The 17,496-nt window shown below is 42.3% G+C and overlaps 1 protein-coding gene across 5 annotated transcripts in view; it reads left to right on the plus strand.

Moving 5' to 3' along the window:
• The window catches only part of NCALD (neurocalcin delta), a 445,233-nt gene that overhangs the window by 4,439 nt on the left and 423,298 nt on the right, over positions 1-17,496 (plus strand). The window contains exon 1 of one of the 5 annotated variants that reach the window (XM_059902283.1): positions 6,390-6,532. The exons of the other annotated variants lie outside the window; for them this stretch is intronic. The gene's annotated coding sequence lies outside the window, so the exon portion shown is untranslated. Of the gene's footprint in view, positions 1-6,389; positions 6,533-17,496 lie in introns of those variants that run through there. 5 annotated transcript variants of the gene reach the window in all.

Below are 17,496 nucleotides of genomic sequence, written 5' to 3' on the forward strand. Positions count from 1 at the left end.
TTTAAAAATTGTGGTTAAATATATATAGCATAAAGTTTACCATTTTAACCATTTTTAAGTGTGCTGTTTTGTGGCATTAAGTACGTTCACACTGTTGTGCAACCGTCACCACCATCTATCTTCAGAACTTTTTCAATTTCCCAAACTGAAACTCCATACCCATTATACAAAAACTTTTAATTTCCTCGTGCCCACTAGACCCTGGCCACCACCATTCATTCTACTTTCTGTTTCTATGGATTTGACTACTCTGGGTACCTCATATAAGTGGAATCATACAATATTTGTCCTTTTGTGACTAGCTTATTTCACTTAGCATAATGTCTTCAAGGTTTATTCATATTGTAGCATGTGTCAGAATTTCCTTTCTTCTTAAAGCTGACTAATATTCCATTGTATGCATATACCACATTTGTTTATCCGTTTATCTGTCGATGGACATTTGGGTTGCTTCTACTTTCTGGCTATTTTGAGTGATGCTGTTATAAGCATAAACCCTATGAAATGTTTATCAGCCACGGTCCTACGGGGAGGCAGACGACACTCAAATGGGTATAACTGAAGAAAGTTTAATGAAGAGAATATAGTAGTTCCCGCTTATCCTCGGTTTTGCTTTCTAAGGTTTCATTTACCATGGTCAGAAAATAAGTGGAAGATCTGGAAATAAACAATTCAAGTCGTGCGCCATTTTGAGTAGTGATGAAATCTCGCGTTATCTTGCTCCGCCCCGCCTCAGACGGAATCGTCTTTTTGGCCGGCGTATCCTGCCCGGTAGTCGCTTAGTAGATCCACTTTCGTGGTATCTCAGTTCTTGTATTCAAGTCACCCTTATTTTACTTAATAATGGCCCAAAAGCGCAAGGGTAGTGATGCTGGGAATTCTCATATGCCAAAGAGAAGCTGTAAAGTGCTTACTTTAAGTGAAAAGGTGAAAGCTCTCAACAAGGAAAGAAAACAAAATCTTGTGCTGAGGTTGCTGAGATTTACGGTAAGAACAAATCCTCTATCCGTGAAATTGTGAAGAAGGAAAAAGAAATATGTGCCGTGCTAGTTTTTTTTTTTTTTAACTTTTGGGTTTATTTATTTATTTATTTATGGCTGTGTGGGGGTCTTCGTTTCTGTGCGAGGGCTTTCTGTAGTTGGGGCGAGCGGGGGCCACTCTTCATCGCGGTGCAGTGCACGGGCCTCTCACTATCGCGGCCTCTCTTGTTGCAGAGCACAGGCTCCAGACGCGCAGGCTCAGTAATTGTGGCTCCCGGGCCTAGTTGCTCCGCGGCATGTGGGATCCTCCCAGACCAGGGCTCGAACCCGTGTCCCCTGCATTGGCAGGCAGACTCTCAACCACTGCGCCTCCAGGGAAGCCCATGCTGTGCTAGTTTTGCTATCATATCTCAAACTAAAAAAGTTACAGCCCCTAACCTGGGCCCTGCGACCCTCACGGACTGTGTCAGTGTTGGGCTCCGAGAAGGCCTGAGTCCCCCCTGAAATGCTGTGTAAAATTTGTGCATGGGTGCATTTTTTCCTGAAGGAAAAAAAAAAAAAAGTTACGGCCCCAGTGAATGATAAATTTTTAGTTAAGATGGAAAAGGCATTACATTTGTACAATTAAGATATTTTGAGAGAGGGAAAGAGAGACCACATTCACATAACTTCTATTACAGTATATTGCTATAACTGTTTAATTTTATTAGTTATTGTTGTTAATCTCTAACTGTGCCTAACTTATTAATTAAGCTTTACCATAGCTACATATGTATAGGAAAAATCATAGTATATATAGGGTTTAGCACTGTCCGTGGTTTCAGGCATCCACTGGGGGGCTTGGAATGTGTTCCCCATGGATAATGGGGGACTACCATATTCATAAAGTTGTGGGCAAATTAAGGGAAGTCACCCAGACTGGCTAGATGAGTGTGCAGTCCTGAAAGGGTGACATGAACGAGCAGTTTCTGGAATTGCTCTTCAGTAGAAGAATACAGCTACTGCCAAGGTATGGCCTGGCCGGGAGGCACCAGGTGAGTAAGTCCCCAGCCACTCTTTTCAACCCCCTCTAATCTGCTGGTGTCTTCCAATTGGCCAAACCAACCAGAAGCCAGAGGGCAAGAAATGCAGGGACTACCTTTTTCATAGAAATCAGCCTCCCAGGGCTGAGAGCAGAGTGGAGAAGGGAGGAGGTTGGATCTGGAGGGCAAAGCAGAGAGAATCCGGCAAGAGGGAGCATTACGATTATCCTTTACAGGTGAGAGAACTAAAGCATCAAGAGGTTGAGTGGCCTACCCTAGGTCAGTAGCTAGTAAGTTGTGGAGCTGGGATTTGAACCCAGGAACATTTCTTCTGTACATCCAGTTGGATCTGGAATGTTAGGTTTTTCAGAAACCTGTGTGTTTTGATTCTTTGGTAATAACCTGATTTGTGCAAACTTAGCTAGGCTGTCAAAATTTAGAGTAAGTGACTGCTCAGAAATCACCCCCCCTTTTTTCTAAATAACAGTGTGTATTTTTTTTTTAATATTTATTTATTTTTTGGCTGCGTCAGGTCTTAGTTGTGGCACGTGGGATCTTTCACTGTGGTGCACGGTCCCTTTGTTAGTTGCTGTGAGTGCACGGGCTTCTCTCTAGTTGTGGCATGTGGACTCTGTAGTTGCGGCACGTGGGCTCTCTAGTTGTGTCACGCAGACTTAGTTGCCCTGCGGCATCCCCTGCATTGCAAGATGGATTCTTAACCACTGGACCACCAGGGAAGTCCCAACAACAGGTATTTTTTAGATATGTTTCATAGCTGATTGGTTATGTTTCAATAAAAAATCCTTTTTCTATATAGTTGATGGGGGTGATATGTCCGTGAAACACACGTGAGAAAGCTGTAAGTTTGTTTTGTTTTGTTTTTAGTTGAAAGTTTCAAAAGAGTTTGTAGTGTAACCTGACCGCTTAAACATTAATGAGACTTGGCCACCTTGGAAGGTGAAGAGTGTTGAGGACAAAGGAGGTGGTAGTTCCCTCCCTGCTCTTCTGGCTGGAGGGAATGCACAGGGCAGGGGCTAGTGTGTGGGAGGTGGAGCCCATCGCCCCTGAGGCATGACATGAGGGGCTCTGTAGCCAGAAGAAGCTCTGTGGGAGCCTGATTATCATGGTCTCCAACTACATGTAGTACTGCATTGCGGAAAAGACCTGTTCTGGGGCCAGAACTAGGCTCACTGTGAAAACAGAATGGGCTGCTTTGGAAGGCCTCAGATTTTCCATTCCCTGAGGTTGTGAAGCTGAGGCCACAGGTGAGAGGTGTGGCTGAGGGCTTGTATTAGTTTCCTGTGGCCTCTACAACAAATTACCACAAACTGGGTGGCTGAAAATAACAGAAATTTATTTTCTCACCATTTTGGAGGCCAGAAGTCTGAAATCAAGTTAACAACAGGGCCAGGCTTTTTCCAGAGGCTCTGGAGGAGAATTCTTTGCTTGCTTCTCCTAGTTTCTGGTGGCTATCAGCATTTCTGGGCTTGAGGCTACATAACTCCCACTCCTGCCTCTGTGGTCACGTGGCCTCCTCCTCTCCTCTGTGTGTCCCCTATAAGGACACCTGTCATTGGATTTAGGGCTTACCTGGATAATAATTCTAGATAATTTTCCCCCCAGTTTTATTGAGAAAGGCTGACATACATCACTATAAGTTTAAGGTATACAGCATGGTGGTTTGATTTACATGTAGTGTAAAATGATTACCACAAAGGTTCAGCTAACATCCATTGTCTCATATTTATACAATAAAAAGAAAAGAAAGACAAAAAGAAAAAAAAATGTTTCCTCTGTGATGAGAACTCTTAGGATTTATTCTCTTAACATCTTTCCCATACATCACACAGCAGGGTTAACTATAACATCATATTGTACATTCCGTCCCTACTACTTAATGTATCTTATAACTGTAAGTTTGTACCTTTTGACCATCTTCCTCCAATTCCTTCTTCTCCCATCCTCTGCCTCTGGTAACGACAAGTCTGATCTCTTTTTCTATGAGTTTGGTGGGTTTTTAAAAATTTGTTTGTTTTTAGATTCCACATATAAGTGATATATAATGTTTGTCTTTCTCTGTCTGACTTATTTCATTTAGCATAATACCTTCAAGGTCCATCCATGTTGTTACAAATGGTAGGATTTTCTCATTTTTTTATGGCTGAATAACATTCCACTGTGTATATATACCACAGCTTCTTTATCCATTCATCATCAGTGGACACTTAGGTTGTTCCTATGTCTTGGCTATTGTAAATAATGCTGCTATGAACATGGGGTTGCAGATATCTTTTTGAGTTAGTGTTTTCATTTCCTTTGGATATATTCCCAGAAATGAAATTGCTGGACCATATGGTGGTTCTATTTTTAATTTTTTGAGGATCTTCCATACTGTTTTTCATAGTGGCTGTACCAATTTACAGTCCCACCAGCAGTGCACAGGGGTTTCCTTTTCTTCACATCCACACTGGCATTTGTGATCTCTTGTCTTTCTAACGATGACCATTCTAACAGTGGCAGGTGCTATCTCATTGTGGTTTTAATTTGCATTTTACAGGATGGTCTTATTTCAAGATCCTCAACTTAATTATATCTGCAAAGACCCTTTGTTCAAATAAGATCATATTCGCCTGTTCCTGGGTTTAGGATGCGGACATATCTTTTTGGGGGCCACCATTCACCCCACAACAGAGCTCATGAGTGTACACTGCAATCCTTGATCCTGTGATTCTGTCATGATGCCCATAGATTTGATTTACCACCTGGGCTATAGGCTCCTTGATATAGTATGGCTCTTGTAAATGCTTTTGATTTGATCTATTGAAATTTTATTTTAACTTTAAATGACAAACAAACAAAATTCTTAGAATCTGCCATCCCTCATTTCTGAAATGAAGGGGTGAGTGAAAAAGGCTGTCAAAACAGTTCGGTCCCTGCCTTGCTGGAAGTTTTCTGTGCTTTGCTTTGTCCCGTGCTTGGAGGAAATGAATGGGAGAAGGGCAGTCACTGCTCCTGTTCTGGCTTCTCACCTGGGGTTGCTAGATGCTTTTAAAACTGTAATTACTCAGAGGAAGGCGAAAGATGTTAGAGTCTTTCAGGAAAATGAAGCAGAAGCAGTAAAGTCTCAAGTTTTAGTCCTTCAGAAAACATTGGCTTAGAAATATGGTTTGTAAATGTTGCCAGCCTATCAGCAAGGCTTTTATGCATGTGTTTTCAATAATGAGTCCCAAACTGGGGCCTGTGTACATCAGGCACACAAGACAAGGTCAAGGGTAGCTTTGGCAATTATCTGGCTAATTTGATGAATATAACTCATCAAGTGGAATATATCAAGAGAGCCCACCCCAGGGTGTAAATTATTCTGTTTGTTTGTCTGTGTTGATCACATTAACTGGGTAAGAGCCAACATCCATTCCCTCTGTGCTATGGAGAGGCCGTTGTAATTAAGGTCCATTTCTCTCCAGGGGCCAGCTAATTTTGGCTTCTCAGCCACTTTGCAGTTTGACTTCAAAAGGGAAAGAGGAAAGGAAAAAAAGGTAAAATGTCCCTTCACTTTATTATGTTATGTATTCTGCTATAACATTGTTACTCTGGTTAATATTAACTTTGGATCTGTTTGCTTTGAATAGTATACCTGGCATACTGTGATGCTTAGAAAATTTAGTCTCACCAGCTGAAGAAAATGGTTTGCCTTGCACAAGACTGGCTGCATAATTTAGCAGGCCCAGTGCAAAACGAAAATGGGAGGCCCCTGTTAAAAAAGTTGTTAAGAATTTCAAGATGGTGTCAGCGAGCATTAAATCAAGCAGGAGGCCCTTCTGAACATAGCGCCTTGTGTAACTGCACAGGTCACTTGCCCATGAAGCTGGCCCTGGAGTCACATAGATGCCGAGGATGGCATCTTCTGACTTACTGGCATCTTCTTGACGCCCAGAGAGCGACTAGGCCAGTTTCCTCTGCTGCAGTTGAAGCACACTCTTCTGTAGAGACAAGGGCAGCGAGCAGGCTGGCCATCTCTTGTTGTGTCCTCTGTGTCTCCTTCCTCCCTTATCCACCTGGCTCTGTGCCCTGAGAGGCTGATCTCTACCATCAGCATCAGTGTCCGTCTTTGTCTTCTGATTCCTAGTGTAATTCAGCCTATGGTGGGTCCAGCCATTGTTGGGAGGGTGGGAGGAGAGTGAGGTAGGGTAGTTATTTCCTCCGTTCCCTCCTGCTGGGTTGGATGTTGCAGGGTGGCTTGTCTGTTGCCAAAGGCCACAGCTGCATCCAGTCATCCTCTGCCTGCAGCCATCCTCCCCGCATTCCTTTAGCCACTCCTTCCCCTCTAGCCCTCAGGCCTAGGGTGGTAACGCTCCCTGATGCTGTGAGCCGAGCCTTCACTGCTTTCCTGAACCCCGATGGCTCTGCTAACACGTGACTGCTGCATCGACTCCTGGAAAAGCTGGCAGTCAGGAAGCAGTGTGTCCACACCGCAGTGGTGGAGAATGTGTGCTTGGAGTTGGGCATTTGAATTCTCTGGCATGACTTTGGGTGAGTCATCTCATCTGCAAAATGAGCATAATGATAGTTCTTTGCTTCTGGGGTTGTTTTGAGCATGAATTGACGTCACGTGGGCATCATGCTTGGCACAGTGCCTGCTATGCAGTAAGTGCTTGTGAAGCCTGGTGGCATTTGCCATTAGTTCTCTGTAGTGTCCCACTTGAGGGGATACACTGTTTACTTTGTCTCTGATCTGAACCAAGGCACTTACAGCCTAGAGTATACCAATGATTATCAAGTTTTCACTATTTCACTGTTGTTTTGGGTTTTTTTTTTTTTGTCTATTCAGCGAGATTGTAGTGTTCTGGAGATCAGAGATTCTATCTCCAGAATTGTCTTGGTGCTAATCTAAGTTCCCAACCTAGTAGCTAGCACATCATTAAGTGGTCAAGAAATATGTCTTGGCTAAATATAGTGACCATATAATTTATTGTTCACACCAGGACCCTTTTGAGTGTGAAGGAGGAGAGCTTTTTAATGCTTATAACAAAACAACAGGCACAAACACGGATGTCCTAGGCAATCCAGGCGAAGAGCGACCTATGGTCCCCCTAGTTAAGTGGGACTTAAGATAGTTTTCCAAATGTGTTTTAAAGTTTGCCAGGCTACCCTTTTTTGTATTAGTCTGCCTTTGTTTTATTAGATAAAAACTTGAGATTTCAACAACATAGAAGAAATATGTTTAACACTCCTAGCAGATTCTTGACCCAAATTTGAGGCAATAGGTCAGGGCTTCTTATACAAATAGAGACCTACTTTTATACCTTATTACCCTTCTTTATACTGGGCACCTGCTTACAAAACTTTCTCCTGTACCTACATTTCCCCCACTATTTAGTCTCCTAGTTTTCATCTTTTTCTTGCAGTAGTGATCATTTATGTTCAAAAGATGGCAAAATAGATTCATATACATATATTTTTCCAAACATCTCTGTCTTTGTATTTCTGGTTGCCTAGGTGACATTTCCAAGAGAATGTGTGCGAATCTGCTATTATTAAAGTGGCGATAACATGGCAACTATTTTTAGGCCCTTCTATACCTTTCTTTTTCCCCACCAGACCGTGTAATTGGTTTATTTTTTCTGTTTTCATTATTGGAAGGCCATGTATAGCTTCCTTCCTCTAGTTCTAATTTGAGGATTGATTTACTTTTTGAAAATTGACATAATAATTCAGTACCTTCTTCATTCAGCATTACTGTTGATCGTCTCTTTTTAATTTAATTTAATTTAATTTATTTATTTTTGGCTGCATTGGGTCTTCGTTGCTGCGCGCGGGCTTTCTCTAGTTGCGGCAAGCGGGGGCTACTCTTCATTGCGGTGTGTGGGCTTTTCATTGCAGTGGCTTCTCTTGTTGCCGAGCACAGGCTCTGGGCGCGTGGGCTTCAGTAGTTGTGGCACTCAGGCTCAGTAGTTGTGGCTCACGGGCTCTAGAGCGCAGGCTCAGTAGTTGTGGCACGTGGGCTTAGTTGCTCCGCGGCATGTGGGATCTTCCCGGACCAGGGCTCGAACCCGTGTCCCCTGCACTGGCAGGCGGGTTCTTAACCACTGCTCCACTAGGGAAGTCCCTGATGATCTCTTTGATTAGTGGATACCAGTTGTTTTTCCTAAATGTTGTCCAAGCCAAGCTTGGGCATGGATATTTTTGGTAGAAGGAAAAAGGGGTACAGAGGCAATCTGTAGATCCATAGTGGAAAGAGCGCATCCCCTTTGGAACTGGATTAGCCTGGCTTCGGTCTTAGTGCTGCTGCTTAGTAGCTGTGTGACAACTGGGCAGTACATGGACCTGCTTCATGAGGCCGCTGTGAAGGTTGAGAAGGTTAGGTGGGCATGAGGTGCGGCGTCTCACATAGAGAACTCCTGCTGCTGCTGGAGCTGCACTTTAATATCCAAGGTACAAGTGTACCACCTTCATTTCATACAGGAAGCTGCCAAGACTTGAATTTACTAAAGAGATAAATTCGAGGGATCATTTTCTTTGCTAAAGTGTTTTTTGTTTTAATAAGCTTTTCAGAGAATTTCTTTCAATGGTGAACACACCACTGGGTGTACTTTTAGTAGTTTTGAAATTAAAAATCTCTAATTTACCCCACACTTTTAGGAACATAACTGTAGTATTGTTACCCATAATTCAAAGGCAGCCAGTGTTAATACTTGGGATTTACATAATTTACCATTTATGTAATGGTATATATGATATAAAATCTCTGTAGTGGTATGTAAGGGATTTTGAATGTTTATCTCATTGTTGTACGCACTTGAAGGGGAAATATTTAGTCTAATTCAGTATTAGGGTCTGGAATACTGCCCATAGGGACCCGAGATTATTAATTTGGATTTTATGGCAAGGTTGAGAGGAGGGATGGACTTTAATCTGTTGTTATTTAAAATTGTTTAATATTGGAGTGTTATGCTGGCTGGGGTTCCTTTGTTTCTCACTCTTTTGCATTGTCATTTTATTTTAATAAATAGATTTATCATCTATCACTCAGACTTATCAGATTTGGCGAATGAGGCAGATGGCTGCATCATTGCCCTGGAGTTTGTCTTGCTGCCCTTGAAGATAGAGGAAGGGGGGAGGAAGCAGATGTACAGACAGACAGAAAGACACACACACACACATGCACACACACACACACACACACGCACACATTTCTCTTTAGACTTGTGACCTAAAATTTCTAATAGGATATTTAAAGTAAGAGCTCTTTGATGGGATTTTGCTCTGTGACTGGTCGGAAGGGGAGGATCGGGATGTGGGAAGTCTGTGATGTTGAGTTCCCACCACCTCACCCTTTGGAAGACATGACAGCCTTTTCCATGTGAGACCAAAAGGCAAGCAGTGAGAATCAGAAGTCCATTCTGGCCTCTGAAGTTTCTTGGTAAAGCAACAGGAAGACTGTGCCTTGTATTTTTCTAATCCAGACACTTAAAGAATATGTTCCCCAGAGCTTGGGTGCTGTTTCCTTCATACCCTAATCCCCACCATTATAAAAGTAAGGCATTATCATGAAATAAAATGTGAACATTATGGAAAACTAGAAAGAAAAAATAATCCAAATATTCAAAGGCGAACAAGGTTAATATTTGGAACATTTCATTATTTTTATGACAGATTTTTTTCTTAGCTACATAGTCATATTTATATATAATTTAAAAATTATTTTTCATTTAACTGTACTGCAAGCTGTGATATTGTGATATAATAAGAAATATATATTTGGTCTTTGCCCCCAGTTGCTGGCACAGAGCTCCTAAAACCCTTGGAGTTTCTAGTGATAGGGATAAGAGGAACATCTTCTGTTATTCATAATGTGCCCTTTTCAACCATATCTGAATTTATGCTAATGAAGTGACTCTTGGAAGATAGAGGGTTGGAATTTTTAGTCCCTCCCCCCATCCCATGCCCCCCAATCCTCCAGGGAGGGAAGAGGGGCTGGGGATTGAATTCAGTCACCAATGGCCAATGATTTAATCAACACATGCCTACATAATGGAACTGCCGTAAAAATCCTAAGTAATAGGGTTTGGAGACCTTCCAGGTTGCCGAACACGTCAAAGTGCTGGGAGGGTGGCATGCTTGGAGAGAGCATGGCAGCTCTACGCCCCTTCCCCCATACCTTGCTGTATGCATCTCTTCCAACTGGCCTTCCTGAGTTGTATCTTTCTGTAACAGTTTGATACTCTACTAAGTAAACTATTTTCTTGAGTTCTGAGAGCTGTTCTAGCAAATTATTGAACCTGAGGAGGGGGCCTTAGGAACCCCCAATCTATAGCTGATTGGTCAGAAGTACAGGTGACAACCTAGGACTTGCAACTGGTGTCTGAAGTGGAGAGCAGTCTTGTGGGACTGAGCCCTTAACCGGAGGGGTCTGCATTAACTCCAGGTAGTTAGTAGTAAGAATGGAGTTATAGGACACCCAGTTGGTGCCCAGAGAGTTAGAGAATTGGTTGGTGTGGAAAAAGCCCTTGCGCATTAGTGTCAGAAGTGAAGGATTGAGACTAAAAGAAATGGAAGTTTTTACTTTAAAGGACTTTTCCATTTTATTTTATTTTCTTTGTAGATAATATGTAATTGGGCATAAACGATTCCATTGACTGGATATACCGCAGGTTACTTAGCCATTCCATGATTGGTCATTTGATAACAAATCTAAATAATTTTTTTGCTATTATCATTTTTGTACAGTGACTTTTACTTTATGCAAGATTATATCCTAGGATATATTTCTAGTGGATTTAATAGATTGATGTTTTGAACATTTAAAAAGGTAAAAGATGTCCTAGCACTCTTTATTGAATGGTGTTTTTTATTTTTTTAACTTTCCATAAAGCAAGTGTCTTTTCTTATTTGTGCATTTTTTTTTCAACTTAAAACAGTGGTATTATAATCAGAAGGGTCTTTTCTAAGGGAAAGAAGATTTTGCATTTACCTGGTAGTTACACTGAGAGTAACTTGGTCCCCTTGGATCCTAGATCTTTGCCGTGTAACTTGACCATCACAATGCTGCTCGTGAGTGTAGTCTGAGCAGCCCCTAATGATTTCTCATCCATCTCTGCTGCATTGCCCTGAGGTGTAGGGACACAAATATAATCTTGTGTTACAGGTGAAGAAGCCAAACAAATCTCAAAGACTCATTCAGGGTTATTCCTGCTTTTCAGTCTGGTGGTTGATTCTTTTATATTATTCTATCTGTTGTTCTGCTCTTCCTTCTGATTTCCTTTTAAAGTGATAAATTTATCTTTGAAACTTCAGGTCTAGTTTGATCACCATGTAGGGAATCTCAGGAAGGTCATAATGATAGTTTTGCTTAGAAATGAGGGTTCTTCCAGGACCATTATTATTATTAATATTATTTTTCAAAAAACATTTGTTGCATGTCTGCTCTGTCCAAGGCAATATGCCAGGTGTTGTGGGAAATACAAGGTGAATAAAACACTCTTCCTTTCCTCAATGGATTTACACTCATTTCTTTAGCATTGTTTTAGTTACTTTTATTAAGTTGCGTTCTCTACTAAAGGGTATCAATATTTTGTGTTGCGCTTGTTCCACAGTCTGGAAACCCCAGGGGGTGATGTTGTTTTCTATCCAGCAAGTCTTGTGAGTAGAGTGCATTGGATGTTGTACCCTAGTCAAAGCGCTACTGTGAGGTACTTAAAACACCTGAGGACTTGACTGATGCATATTTTATCAGCTAAGATGGGCCCGGAGATCTGCAGCATCTGTGTTAACGCTTTTCCGTCCCAGCTTCTCTTCCTTTGGGCACTTAGGTTACTCATTTGGTCAACCAGGATCTAAAAATAAAGCTAGAAACTTTGAGAGGTTTTTTTTTTTTTTTTTTTTTTTTTTCCCCTTGGCTGATTGATGTGTGTTTTCGTGTCTCCCAAACTGTGCTGTGTTACTATTTACTTTTGCATTATGTATGGCACTTAGCAACCAACAGTGGAAATGAAAGTTAAGAGCACAGGCAGTCCTGGCTGAGCTGCAGGAACCGGCCAGCTGAAGCCTTAGAGAATTCTCTTTCCCTCCCCCATTCCTGCACTCTGTGGCCCTGGGGTCTGCCTTGCCAGCCTCAAGTTCCTGCTTTTGCCTTCTCTGCTGGTGGCCAAGTGAGGACCACAAGGAGGGACAGGAAGGACCCCTCCTGCCCCTACCCTTACCCCTCTCGGTTCCCTTGTCTGGTCACCGTGGCTGTAGGCGAGTCTCTTCACCCCAGGAAGGCAGGCCTTGGCCACCACTGACATCTTGGCACTGGTGACAGTGCTGTAGGGTCAGAAGCACTGTGTCTTATTTGGAGTTCTGAACGCATTTCCAAAAAGGAAGGTACGAGTTGTGTCTGGAGCGTGCAGGGCCCATAGGACAAAATTCTGTGATTCTTGAGGAAATCTGAGGTGAGGATGGCTCTTTTAGGGTGACATAAGTCAGTGCTTAGAACATTGTTCTTGGGGGAGAATACTTTCTAGATTCTAAGAATTCCAGGTTAGGAAGAAACTTAGAACGTGATCAGCCTGTAAGTTGAGGGACTGGCTTTAAAGTCAAAAAGTGGCTTATCCCGGCATGGGAGTGGCCCCTTGCTTGAAACATTGGAGTGTGTTAGCCCTTCTCTCCCCCAGCCCTCTTCTGTAGCTGTCAGAATATGTTAGTCTTCCAATTTTTAGAGTAGTAATTGTACTAAAAAACTTGCATCCTGATTCTACCAAAAGAAGGCAGGGAGAAAGACCTTGGGAATATAGATTTAATTCCTTGATTATTGCCTTTTAGCAAAGAATACAAAACCAAATACACCAGGGCCTTTAGGGAAGGCCCTTATTTTTTCCCTAAAGAAATAAAATTTCTGTTCCTTTCTCAGGACTCCTGAATGCTTCTCATTCTTAATACATTTTGGAGAACAGATTTGAAGAATATTTCTGTGAATCTTTTTTTCCGGGGAAATAGAGAATTTTTTCTTTCTAAATAAAGAGGTTCTTTGAAAGGTGATTTTTATCACCTTTCTTTAGCAAAATCCATTTTGTTTTTTTAAAGGCTGGAAAGCATAGATCAGCAGTTTGGAATGATTAAACAATACTTACTTGGAAAGGAACAAAATCTGTACAGTTGCTTGTGTAATTTTCACAGAAGGGCCAAAACAATTAAAGAGTAAAACCCCCCAGCCTCTAGGTGAATTTTTTTCCAACCTCAGAAGGGGTGGGCCCCCTCGGAACAGGAAGTAATCACAAGCCTGTGGTTTGAGTAATGAGAGAAGGCTGTGGATTTGGCTTAGCTGTTTTCTTCATCCCGAAAGCCAGGGCAGCCTACAGACGCTCTCCTACTTCAGCATTGGCATCTTTTCCTGGCACACGCAGTGTACATGGGCACCTGCCTGGCAAGAACAAGGAGCCACAGGAATAGCTAGAGCTGTAGAACACATTGGAAGAGGAGGCTAAGCTTCGAGCAGTTGCAGACGGAGGAAGAGAAGTCTGGGAAGTTGGCATATCAGCCCTGGTACATGGAATGAACTAGTCCCGAGGGGTCAGTGTGGGGCCCAAGTGGAACAGGGCACAATACAGGATAAAGACAGGGACGGGGTGTCCACTTTCACGTGCTACCCACGGCTCAGGTTTTCCCGTTAAAGAGGATTTTTCCCTGTAGTTATATCCATAGGCTGACAGTACTATATGTATTGTTTAAGACTATATTTTTGTTTAAGTTAATCACTTAGTAAATTGTTGCTTTAGTTTGGGCCCTCTCAGTGGCCAGGGGCTAGGATGTCACTCAAATGAGTTTAAGTACAAGGAGCTTATGGTAACAGTGACTACTTCTATCATTACATTGTTCTGAGTATATTGTCACATGGACTCTTCTGCCCTACTCCAGGTAGAGGGTTACTATCCCCATTCTACTGAGGAGGAGCAGCCTTAGAGAATGTGTCCTAAGCATGTGGGTGGTCAGCGGGAATCCGGACTCACACCCAGGTGGTCACTTGGGAGCCATAGTCTCTAACCACTGTACTGCTCTGCCCCTTCAAAGGATTCTGAGCCCGTGAAACAAAGAACAGTTGGGTCTCATGGAGCCCAAAACAAAGGACTGAAAAATTGGGAATGGAGTCATTACCTTTCTCAGAGGTCATGTGGTCTCGCTCAGTTGGCCCCTCCCTTTTTCTCTCCTGTCTTCTTCTGTTGCTTCATTTTACATATGGTCCCTGGATGGCCAGCCCATAAGGCTGCAGCCTGGGACCTCAGTATCTTCTGGCTCAAACTTGTAACTGAGAGTTTCCTATTGGTCTAGTTCATTGAGCCAGGCTACACAGCCATTAGAGCCTGGCTAGGAAAATGATTAGCTGCCTTTCGGTTGGCTGTTCATCCCAGGTCCTTTGGCGGTTGCCTCATGCACAGACTTTTCCAGCACCGTTTTCCCAAGCAGGGGATTGTGGGCAGGACATGGGAAGTTGTTCAGGGCAGGAAATTAACATCTGGTATAAGCTCATTTTATACTTTAATACTTTTAAAGTTAAATAACACATTTGCTATCTTTATAAAGTCTCAAGTATCTATATCTGTTAAGACTCTTCAGGTTGTGAATGATAGAAACTGAATTTCAAGGGACTTAGAAAAATATCGAATTTAATTGGTTCTTTTTTTTTTTTTGAAGATGGCTACCCCAAATTTATTAAAGATAACTTTTCTAGAATTGAAAATAAAATAGATGCAACGTATGACTAACCCGGCAAGTTTTTCTATTCTAGAAAGTACTGTTTTTAAAAACTTTTAAGGTTGACTGTCATCTAAATAAATCATTAATTGGTTCTTGTAACTGTGTAGGCAAAAGCTTGGCTGGATCCAGGTCTTAAACAATAACCTCAGAAATCGAGCTCTTGCCATCGCTTGGCTCTGCGTTCATCTGAATTGGTTTCATCCTCAGGCAGGCCCTCCCTTCATGACCTCAAGACACCACTGGAAGCTCCAGGCTTATCTGTTAGCTGCGCTGGCCCCGTGGAGAGCTTCTCTTTCTCTGTAGCGCCAGTAAAATTCCCAGGTTTGATTCTCATTGCTCTAGGTCGCCAGTCTCTCAACCAAACATGGCAGCCAGGCTGATTGGTCAGGCCTGGGTCACTGCCCACCCCTGGAGAGGGGTTAAACCACCTCTTTATTAAAACACATGGCCAGGGTATAGTCTCCAGACTATATATAATATATATACTATATACTATATATCTATATAATTGGAGTATAGTCTCCAATTGGGATGTTAGTACCTGAAGAAATGGGAATGGATTCTGTCCAGACAAAAATAACCCATGTCCACTTTGGAACATTTTCAGGTATATCATAAATAACTGGATATCCATAATCAAGATTTTAGGGCTCAGGGTAAGCAGTCTGGGTCACTGACTTTATCTTTTTTGTATGTGACAAATCCAAAGACCTATGAAGTCCAGAATGTTTGGAAAGGCCTAGATCACCTATGTGTTTTTAGTCATTAGTCCTGAAAAATGATGCTATTAAACCAAACAAAATTGTTATTAAGACTTGCATCTTTTGGGAGATTGGGATTGATATATATACACTAATATGTATAAAATAGATAGCTAATAAGAACCTGCTGTATAAAAAATAAATAAAATAAAATTAAAAAAAAAAGACTTGCATCGTTTTGAGAAAACCAATAGCAGGGTGGTCTTGTCTCCATTTTTTTTTTTTAAAGTTTTTTCCCTTTTTTTCAATTTTTATTTATTTATTTATTTACTTATGGCTGTGTTGGGTCTTCGTTTCTGTGCGAGGGCTTTCTCTAATTGTGGCAAGCGGGGGCCACTCTTCATCGCGGTGCGCGGGCCTCTCACTATCGCGGCCTCTCTTGCTGCGGAGCACAGGCTCCAGACGCGCAGGCTCAGTAATTGTGGCTCACGGGCCCAGCTGCTCCGCGGTATGTGGGATCTTCCCAGACCAGGGCTCGAACCCGTGTCCCCTGCATTGGCAGGCAGATTCTCAACCACTGCGCCACCAGGGAAGCCCCTCCATTTTTTTGATTAAGTAGGAGGATAAGACTTTAAGGGCTCTTGTTAGGTGCCCTCTATTTAAAGTCTAAGCTGTTCTAGCATAGAAATGACTTTGGTGAATTACATAAAGGCTTTGTGTAAACCTCTAGCTATGCCTAGGATTTAAGACGCAGTTTATTGAGGTAATGATTAAATTGTCCTGTTTATATATCCATGATCTTAAAACCCACTGGGAAATAATTGCTTGGTTTTTAACTGTCTCATAAATCAGGAACTTCAAGGCCAGGGGAGGTTAAACTAGTAAGTCCCCATGCTAACAGATACAGGTTGAATCTATGTAACCTCGAGTCTTGAGTAGTTTGAGTGTGGGGGCTGTGTGTGTGTGTATAGATATAACTTTGTGCTGACAGACTTGCCGTATCTCTTGCTTACTGTACCTACTGCAACGGTCCCAGATATCCATTGGAACAAATAATCAGCTGCTTTTGACTATCAAAGTTTCGCAGATAGTTGCCTTAATTTCTTGTACTTATTTAAAATTTTAGGGAATTCTCTGGCAGTCCAGTGGTTGGGACACTGTGCTTCCGCTGCCTGCAGGTTCAATCCCTGGTCAGGGAGCTAAGCTCATGCAAGCCGAAAGTTGCGGCCAAAAAAAAAAAAAAAAGTATATTAATGGGGTTAAAAAAGTTCCCTGATATGCCAAAATGTGTTTCTTCTCTCTTGACTTTAATTTAGTAGCGCAACTATTATTTGGTTTCATACTGGTTTGAAGTTCTCAGTTGCAAACAATAGTGCCCACTCTGGCTAGTTTATACAGAAAGAGAGCTTTTAAAAGGATATTAAGGAGCTCACAGAATTTCTGGGAGGACCAGGGTCAGACTTGGAGGCCATGCAGCCAGGAACACTACACAAATTACACCACTGGTGGCTCCAGTAGAGACCTTGGTGTGGCTACCACAGAGCACAGGTCCCTCTGCTCATACCACCAAGTGAGTCCTTACGTGGGGACCCCATCGCTGTTGCTTCTGCAGGCTGGGCATCTCTCTGCCATGCTCCCCACATCCCCACCACAGTGAATCCCATATGGTGACTCCTTCTGTACCCCTACTCTCTTCTGAGAAGAATTTTTGCATGGTTGCTGCTGATTGGTGGAGCCCAGGTCACGTGCCTGTAAAGTAGGCTGGGGATTCAAATTCCTGACTTCTCTGGAAGATGTGGACTCAGAAGGTAGGAAGTTTCTCAAATTTGGGAGGAGTATTTGAAAAAAGGCTGTTTGGCCACAAAATATGACGAATTACTACACTTAACCTCTGTAGACCTTATTGTTCTAAAATAGTGACTGACATCTAACAGTAGGGCTGTTTCCTACCGAGTACAATTTGAATGAATCCAGGAAGGAACCCCCTGGCCTAATGCCATATAGGAGTTTCATTGCTTTTCATTGAATGTAAACCTCCCACCACCCACCTCTTTACTGCCCTTG

This window comes from Balaenoptera ricei, chromosome 17 (genome assembly GCF_028023285.1).
Source record: "Balaenoptera ricei isolate mBalRic1 chromosome 17, mBalRic1.hap2, whole genome shotgun sequence".
In the NCBI taxonomy this organism is placed as follows: Eukaryota; Metazoa; Chordata; class Mammalia; order Artiodactyla; family Balaenopteridae; genus Balaenoptera; species Balaenoptera ricei.